We start from the raw sequence: 8911 nt of genomic DNA on the forward strand, positions 1-8911 counted from the left end.
ACTCTTTTAAAAAATAATTAAAAACATTTTTTCAAACACATTTAAAAATTCTTTGAAAAACTTATTTAAATTCTTCTAAAAACCAATTTAAAAAATTCTTTTAAAAACTTATTTAAAAAAATTATTTTAAAAAAAAATCTTTTAAAACTTTTTTAAAAAATTCTTTTAAAAACTAATTTAAAAATTCTTTTAAAAACAAATTTAAAAATTCTTTTAAAACTTATTTAAAAAATTCTTTTGAAACTTACTTAAAAAATTCTTTTAAAAATTCTTTCAAAACTTATTTAAAAAATTCTTTTAAAAACTTATTTTAAAATTATTTTAAAAATTCTTTTAAAACTTACTTAAAAATTCTTTTAAAATTTATTATAAAACTTATTTAAAATTCTTTTAAAAAACTTATTTAAAAATTCTTTTAAAAACTCTTTTTAAACTTATTTTAAAATTCTTTTAACTTATTTAAAAACACTTTTCAAAACATATTTAAAAATTCTTTTAACTTATTTAAAAAACTTATTTAAAAACTCTTTTAAAAACTTATTTAAAAATTCTTTAAAAGACTTATTTTTAAAACCTATTTAAAAACTCTTTTAAAAACTTATTTAAAAATTATTTTTAAAACTTATTTAAAAATAATTTTAAAAACTTTTAAAAAATCTTCTTAAAACTTATTTAAAAAGTCTTTGAAAAACTTATTTAAAAACTTTTAAAAATTATTTTTAAAACTTATTTAAAAACTTATTTTAAAACTTATTTTAAAATTCTTTGAAAAACTTATTTAAATTCTTTTAAAAACTCTTTTTAAAACTTATTTAAAAATTCTTTGAAGAACTTATTTAAATTCTTTTTAAAACCTATTTAAAAATTCTTTTTAAAACCTATTTAAAAATTCTTTTAAAAACCTATTTAAAAATTCTTTTAAAAACCTATTTAAAAAAATTCTTTTAAAAACTTATTTAAAAAATTATTTTAAAAATTCTTTTAAAAAAAAATCTTTTAAAACTTATTTAAAAAATTCTTTTAAAAACTAATTTAAAAATTCTTTTAAAAATTCTTTTAAAAACTAATTTAAAAATTCTTTTAAAAAATTCTATTAAAATTTATTTAAAAAATACTTTTAAAACTTATTTAAAAAATTCTTTTAAAAAGTCTTTTAAAACTTATTTAAAAATTATTTTAAAAACTCTTTTAAAAACTTATTTAAAAAAATATTTTAAAAATTCTTTTAAAACTTATTTAAAAATTCTTTGAATCTCTTTTAAAAACTTATTTAAAAAAAATCTTTTAAAAATTCTTTTAAAAACTAATTTAAAAAATTCTTTTAAAAACTCTTTTAAAAACTTATTTAAAAATTCTAGATTCTTTCAAGCTAAATATTTTTCAAAAGGTTTTTTAATTTTAACTTATGATTGTTCAAAAAGCTTTTCGAGATATAGGCAATGTCTTTTAAGGCTTTAAGAATTTAAGAAAATATTTTTTAACAAAGCCTTTCAAATTAAGCAAGCTTACCTAGCTTTTTAAGCCTTTTTAATATTTCTTCAAATTTAACTAAGTTACTTTTTAAAGACAAAATAATTTTTGGCTAAAGTCATTTTTCAAACTTAATCAAGAATATTGATTTAAAAGTTTCACTTAGCTAAAAGTTTTATAATAATATTAACTCCTAGAAGTTAAGTGTGAAAGTCTTTATCCTTTCTAAACATTTTTTGAAAACTTAAAAACTAGCTAAGGCCATTTGATCACTGTTCCTTGTAACTCCCTTGTTTATTTTGATATATGGCAAAGGGGGAGAGTAGGGAAAAATTCAAAATTCAATTCGCAAAATTTAAAAAGAGCTCTTATTAAGGGGGAGTCTTACAAAGTTTAAGTATGTTTTAGTTTAAGTTATGCTTATTTACTTAAGCTTGTTTATGTTTCTTACTTAAACTTTGAAGATTGTTTATGCATCTATTTTACTTAACTTTGAATTTCAGTTTCCATAATCAAAAAGGGGGTGATTGTTGGTGCGGGAAGCATCCGACGATCGAACCCAAGTTTTGATAATGGCAAAGGAATCAAAGTTAAGCTTATATGTGATCTAACATGTCTGATGGAGATTGCAGGAAAGTCCTAAGTGTTCTTAGGCAAAAGTCCTAGCTGTGGTTAGGTAAGGTGAAAACCCTAGGGGGTGGTAACCCTAGGTGGAGGAAAATCCAAAGGGGGGGTAACCTTAGGTCCTAGGGGCGGTAACCCTAGGTGGAGAAAAATCCTAAGGGGGGGTAACCTTAGGTCCTAGGGAGTGGTAACCCTAGGTGGAGAAAAACCCCTAGGGGGTGGTAACCCTAGGCGGAAAGTCCAGTCGGTCTGGAGGACCGGACTGGCATCAGGTAATCTCTCCTAAAGGGAGTAGGTGAGGACGCTTTCCCCGGAAGAGGGAACAGTAGGCGTCGGGTCGACCTAAGGTTTCCGGTCGGAAATCCTAAGCTAGACCCGAACAATCCGATGACTGTCAGACATTATATTTATGATATTATGTGCTAACTTTGTGTTGCAGGGTATCTTTTGGACTAATGTATCTTGTAGGTACAAAGGAGCAACCTTAAGCCTCAGATGAACAGTGTCCGAGGTGCCTCCATGGAGCTTGGAGGCACCTCGGGAGCAAAGGATAGAGCTTGCGCGTGGCAGAGCTGGAGGCGCCTTGAACCACAGATTAGAGGCGCCTTGAACTGGCATGGAGGTGCCTTTAAGTGGATCAGAGGAGAAGTTTTCAGCGTTGATCCACGCGGCTGACTCGGCATGCTGGAGGCGCCTTGGATGGTGTTTGAGGAACCTCAAGCAGTGTATAAAAGGAGGTTTCGAGCAGCAGGTTGAGCAATCAATTAAAAAGTTTCTTCCTTCCTGTGCTGCTCAAGAAACGACCCGGCTAAGCTACGACAAGTTCCCGACAACACGAAGCTACAGTTTTTCACTTAGTGTTGTCGATATAGCTTATTTTCAGTTCACTTAATTGTAATTCTTTATTGTACCAAAATTCTGATATTATAGTTGTTACCCACCGAAAGCAATCAACGATCGCGGGCCTTAGAGTAGGAGTCGCCCAAGGCTCCGAACCAAGTAAATAACTTGTGTTCGTGTGTTGCTTTCCTTTACTATTTCCGCTGCATTATTTCGATACGTTTTAATCTGAAACGCGTGAAAGCCACGAGTGCTATTCACCCCCCCCCCCTCTAGCGCATCTCGATCCAACAGTTATCTGAACTACTGTTGACCCTCCGCAAGTGTGCGAAAATGTCGTAAGTAATAATAAAAGATATCGTATCCACAGGGACTAGAATAACCACTAAAGATGTCTCAATGTGAATTAGCTAAACATCTAATCAATTGATTCACAAAAGCAAAGTGAAACTATGAAAGGTAAAGACAGAAATAAAAGAACAAGAAACAAGAATAAGGGCAATGATAAGGGATGTTCTAGGAGTTTTGGTTTCTTTGTAAGGTTATTAAATGTAAATGATCTATCAAATCTTATTCCTTAATTGTCCATTATTTATAGAAGGTTGTTGGTTCTCTCTTGCAATAGACAACCGGCCCAGGACTAAAATCTATACCTAAATGTGATCAATTAGGTATGAATCTATATTGTCCTTACACGGGCTTGTTCCTGTCACGAACGTCCCTCGGATAATCAACATAGGAATTCACAATTCATCAACCGCATAAATATACAAAGATTAATGCATAATATATATCCTACCCCCTTGAATAACCCTATTTCACCTTCAAGATCATCCCTCAAACGTCCTTACACGGGCATGTCTGTCACGTACGTCCCTCGAAAAATTGAATGAGGAATTACCTCTACAAGATCCACAAGATATCTAAATATTCAATTAAGCATGGTAATTAAGCCCTAATCACAAAAATCCACATAAGAAAGAATGGCTACAAACAGGGTAAAATCATAGAAATAGGAAATTGGCATATCTACAAGAGTTTTACATCAAATCATGCTTACAATTACTCCCTCCATCCTAGAACAAAGAAATCTACTCCATAAAATGGGGAAAGAAATCCGAAGAGAGGAATATTACAAGCATTTTTGATCCTACATCCAAGAAGAGGAAGAAAGAAAGCTTATCTATGATGAAGAACCATCTCCGGATCCGATCCACAATCTTGGAGTCGAAGCGTTGAAGACCCGCCCTTGAACCGTCGGAAAATTCCTCCAAGATGGTGGAGGAACGCCCCCCCTTGAATTCATAAAGGAGGTCTTATATAGAGGGGAGGTTTAGGCGCCACACGACCCCGAGGCATGGCCGTGTGACGTTCACACGACCAAGACCACTCCCTTCTCTGCCTACCTTACACAGTCGTGTGTGATACACAGCTGTGACATGCTTCTTCCACAACTCTCTTTGCATGGTCGTGTAGATCTACATAGCCTGCACTGCCTCTGTCTCTGGAAACCTTGCAAGGTCGTGTGGCGCACACGGCCAGGACCTTCTTGGTCTCTGGAAACCTTGCACGACCGTGTGGTGTACACGGCCGAGGCTTCTTTTGGCTTCAAATCTTGGCATGGTTGTGTGAGGTTCACACGGCCGAGGCCACTTCCTTTTCTGCTACAACCACACGGCCAAGGATCTCCACACGGCCTGGGCAACCCCCCCATGGCAGGGTCGTGTGAGGTTCAGGTGCAGCACCTTCCTCTCTAGCTTTGCTTGCAGATTTGGCCTCGAACATGAATCCTTCACCAAATTCGACCCTGTATACAGAAAATGCACAAAAGCATATCTCTGAACAAAAAGGGTAAATATGCTATAAGGAAAGCTGGAAGTACGAAAATGCATAGATAAATCATGCTCAAAATATGTGAATGTGCCTCCAAACATGCTTAAAAGTGTATATAATCTATGCACATCACACCCCCAGACTTAAACCTTTGCTTGTCCTCAAACAAAAAGTAGCTATCTAAATTCATATTTTTTTACAATGCTCTCATATCCCTAATGCATTCTTCTAACTCTATCAAAAAGTTTCATTAACAAACATGATCATGGAAACAAGTTAAGTATGGCTCAAGCATAAGTCTCTTGTGCACAGTGTAAGGTAACTCAAAACTCTTCAAGTTTTAATCTATGTCCTAGTCAAGTCATCATCAAATTTGAATTCCTAATGTTTCCGGTGATAGACAAGTAACCAGTGATAGGCACTTACTTGCCACATACTTGGTTTATATTTCTCAATCAACCCAAGGTCTCAATGGTGTGCTCAATCTCAAGAGAAGCTAAGCTGTCATTTCCCCAGTAACCTAACTCGGTCTCAAAGGGGTGACTTGCTAGATTCCACTCACGACAACTATTTTTTTTATCCCTTATTCACTTTTTTTGATTTTTTTCATAAGTATTTGCATTGTGCAAAACTTATTTACAAATGTAATTTTAGCACAAATGTTGGGATATTTTGATTTTTTTTCAAATGAGCTTGCATGATTTGAGCCTCATCCAGTAACCAAAATGAAGTTTGAGAAATCACCATGGAAATCAAGTACTAAACAAACAAAATGAATCATGACTATTTCAATGATATCAACCATTCAAGCATCAAGTAGAAGTGAAGTGAAGATAAGATTCTTAAGGTCAAGCCAAAACTAAAACTCATCTCCATAAGATACTTAGCTTATTTCATGCTACCCAAGATAGAGAAAAGAGGTTCATTAAGCATACTACTAGCATCACTTAAAACATCATGAATCTAGATAATGAACGTGCTAACATTTTAACTTAAAGACAAGAGAGCATATAAGTGGAGTTTTGATGTTCTCAAGATGTATGCCACAAGATTTTCAAAAGATAGTCAAGTGACTATCAAAAATCAAGCAATCAAAGCAAGAACAAATGCAAAACAAAAACTAAACATGCAGAAAACAAGCAAAAGCTGAAAAATAATGCATAAAGAAAAATCAGGTTTGACACCCCCCCCAGACTTAAACTTTCCATCTTCCCGATGAAATCAAAATGGTGGAGGAGGTGGAGGTGGATGAGGGAAAGGAGGCCTAGGCCTACTGATGTGCGTAGATTTTATATACTTTTATGCATGTTTTGACACACATTTACATACTTTGAGCTTGCTTGATCTATGCATTTTTATACTTCCAGTTTTTCTTTTAGCATATTTACTCTTTTTGTTCGGAGATCTGCTTTTTGTGTATTTTTTGTACACAAGAGTCAAATTTGGTGAAGATTCTACATTCTTGGACAAACTTATGAGTTAAGCATTAGAGAAAGCACTTGGTTGTGTGCTACACATGGCTCTGCCTGGGTGGAGTGCTCTGGTCGTGTGGTCAACCAAGAGAAATAGACAAGGAACTTGGCCTGGCCGTGTGAACCTCACACGGCCATGCCAAGTTTTGAAGCAAATCAGAGTCCAATCCTTACATGGTCGTGTGGATCTACATGGCCGTGTAAGGTTTCCAGAGACCAAGAAGGCCCTGGACGTGTGCATCACACGGCCGTGCAGGGTTTCCAGTGCTTAAAAGTGTTCTAGCCGTGTGCACCACACGGTCGTGCTAGGTTTCCAGAAGCTGGGGCAGTCCAGGCCGTGTGGATCTACATGGCCGTGCTTGGAGGTCTTGATGGGAGTTGTCCACGGTCGTGTACACCACACGGCCGTGTATGGATGGCAGAGAGGGGAAAGGCTATGGTCGTGTGAACCTCACACGGCCATGCCTCGGGGTCGTGTGGCGCCCGAAAGCCCCCTTCTATTTAAAGACTCTTTGAATATTTGAAAGGGATCTTCTCCCCTTTGGGAGAAAGCAAGATTGGTGGATTCCTCCCATTCTCGGGAGGAATTTTTGGGCAATCTAAGGGGAGATCTTGGCGAATTCGACTCCAGGAGCGAGGATTGGATCCGAAGATGGAGCTATATTGTAGATAAGTTTTCTTTCTCTCCTCTTCTTGGATTGGGATTGAAGAAATGCTTGTAATCTTCTTATCTTTGGTTTTCTTTCTTCGTTTTATGGAGTAGATCTTTTTTTTATAGGATGGAGGGAGTATTTGTGAGATAAATTGATGTAAACTCTTGTGGATTTGCCATTTCTTTGTTTCTATGATGTTGCCTAGTTTGTATCGATTGGATCTTGAATGATTAATTGTGATTAGGGCTTAATTCTCATTCTTGATTGATTGTTTGGATATCTTATAGACTTTGTAGAGATTAACTCTCACTCAATTTTCCGAGGGATCCACGTGACAGGTGCAAGCCCGTGTAAGGATGTTTGAGGGATAACCTTGAAGGGAAAATGAGAATATTCAAGAGGGTAGGATAGATTTTATGATTCAATCCTTGTATCTTTATGGGTTAAGAATCTATGAACTTCTATGTTGATATCCGAAGGAAGCATAATAATAGGTGCAATCCTGTGTAAGGACAACGTAGGTTTATATCTAATTGATCACATTTAGGTACATTTTTCAGTCCTAAGCCGGTTATCTATTGCAAGAGAGAACCGGCAACCTTCTACAAATATTAGACAATTGAGAAATAAGAATTGGTAAACCATATGCATTCAAGAGATCTTACAAAGAAACCAAAACTCCTAGAACCTCCCTTTATCATAACTCAAACCCCAAACTCTTGTTTGTTAATCTTTCATTTTAGATTTGTTTTTCATCCTTAACATTTGAAACCAATTGATTAGTTGTTTAGCTAATTCGCTTTGAGATATTTCTAGTGCTTATTCTAGTCCCTGTGGATACGATAATCTTTTATATTACTTGCGACATTTCCGTACACTTGTGGAATGTGACAAGTTTTTGGCGCCGTTGTCGGGGACTGCGCTATAACATTGGAGATTATCAATTGAGTTAGACTAAACATAACAATTCTATTTCTTTTCATTTGCATATTTGTAACTAATCTCTAGTTTTCTGTTTTCATTTTCCTGTATACTTTCTAACTTCTTGGAAATTCTTTTGTAGCAATTTTAATTCTACATTTTTTGTTTTTTGTTTTCTAACATTCCAATCTTACCTTTCTCTATTTTTAATTTCTTTGTTTGATTTAGTTTCTATTGCAATCTTGTTCTTGTGTATGCGAAGATCTAACTTTGTAGGAGAATTTTTTCCTCTTGACCCTGAAATTGATAGAACATTTCATAGAAGAAGAATTCTGTAGAGACAAATTGAAGAACAAGAGCATTTGAACATGGCTAATAGACCACTAAAGGATTATGCAGCACCTTATGCTAGGGGTTTTCAATCTAGTATTTCAAGACCCTCAGTGGAGGCAAATAATTTTGAGATCAAACCTGCACTTATTTCCATGGTGCAGCAAAATCAATTTGGTGGAGGACCACATGAAGACCCTAATCAACACTTAGAGGTCTTTTATGAAATATGTGGGACAATGAAAATGATTGGTGTTCCTTCAGAAGCAGTGCGGTTATTATTATTTGGGTTTTCTTTGAGAGATAGGGCTAAGCAATGGTTGAATTCTTTGGCTCCCAACAGTATCACCACCTGGGAACAATGTGAGCAACAATTCCTTGATAAATTCTATCCCCCAAGTAAAACTGCTCATATGAGGAATTTGATTGCAAGTTTCAAACAAGCTGACTCAGAATCTCTATTTGAAGCTTGGGATAGATACAATAGTATGCTCAGACAATGCCCTCACCACGGTTTGGAAAGATGGTTAGTGTTGCATACTTTCTATAATTGTATTAATTATCATACCAAAGTGTCCCTTGATTCAGCTGCTGGAGGGGCACTCATGAATAAAAATTTGGATGAAGCTAAGGAAATCATAGAGAGTGTAGCACAAAATCATCATCAATGGGCAAATGAAAGAAGTGGTGGTCATCCTTCAATAAACCCAATAACAAAAGCATCAGGAAAGTTTGATGTTGATGCAGTGACTTTATTGGCTGCAAAAC

At 35.0% G+C, this 8911-nt stretch overlaps 1 non-coding gene across 1 annotated transcript; it reads right to left on the reverse strand.

Moving 5' to 3' along the window:
* Window positions 1-8554: 8554 nt before the first annotated feature.
* Window positions 8555-8660, reverse strand: LOC121983631. Its single transcript, XR_006112653.1, has one exon. It is a non-coding gene; the product is annotated as a small nucleolar RNA R71 (small nucleolar RNA).
* Window positions 8661-8911: the final 251 nt, after the last annotated feature.

This window comes from Zingiber officinale, chromosome 5A (assembly GCF_018446385.1).
Source record: "Zingiber officinale cultivar Zhangliang chromosome 5A, Zo_v1.1, whole genome shotgun sequence".
In the NCBI taxonomy this organism is placed as follows: Eukaryota; Viridiplantae; Streptophyta; class Magnoliopsida; order Zingiberales; family Zingiberaceae; genus Zingiber; species Zingiber officinale.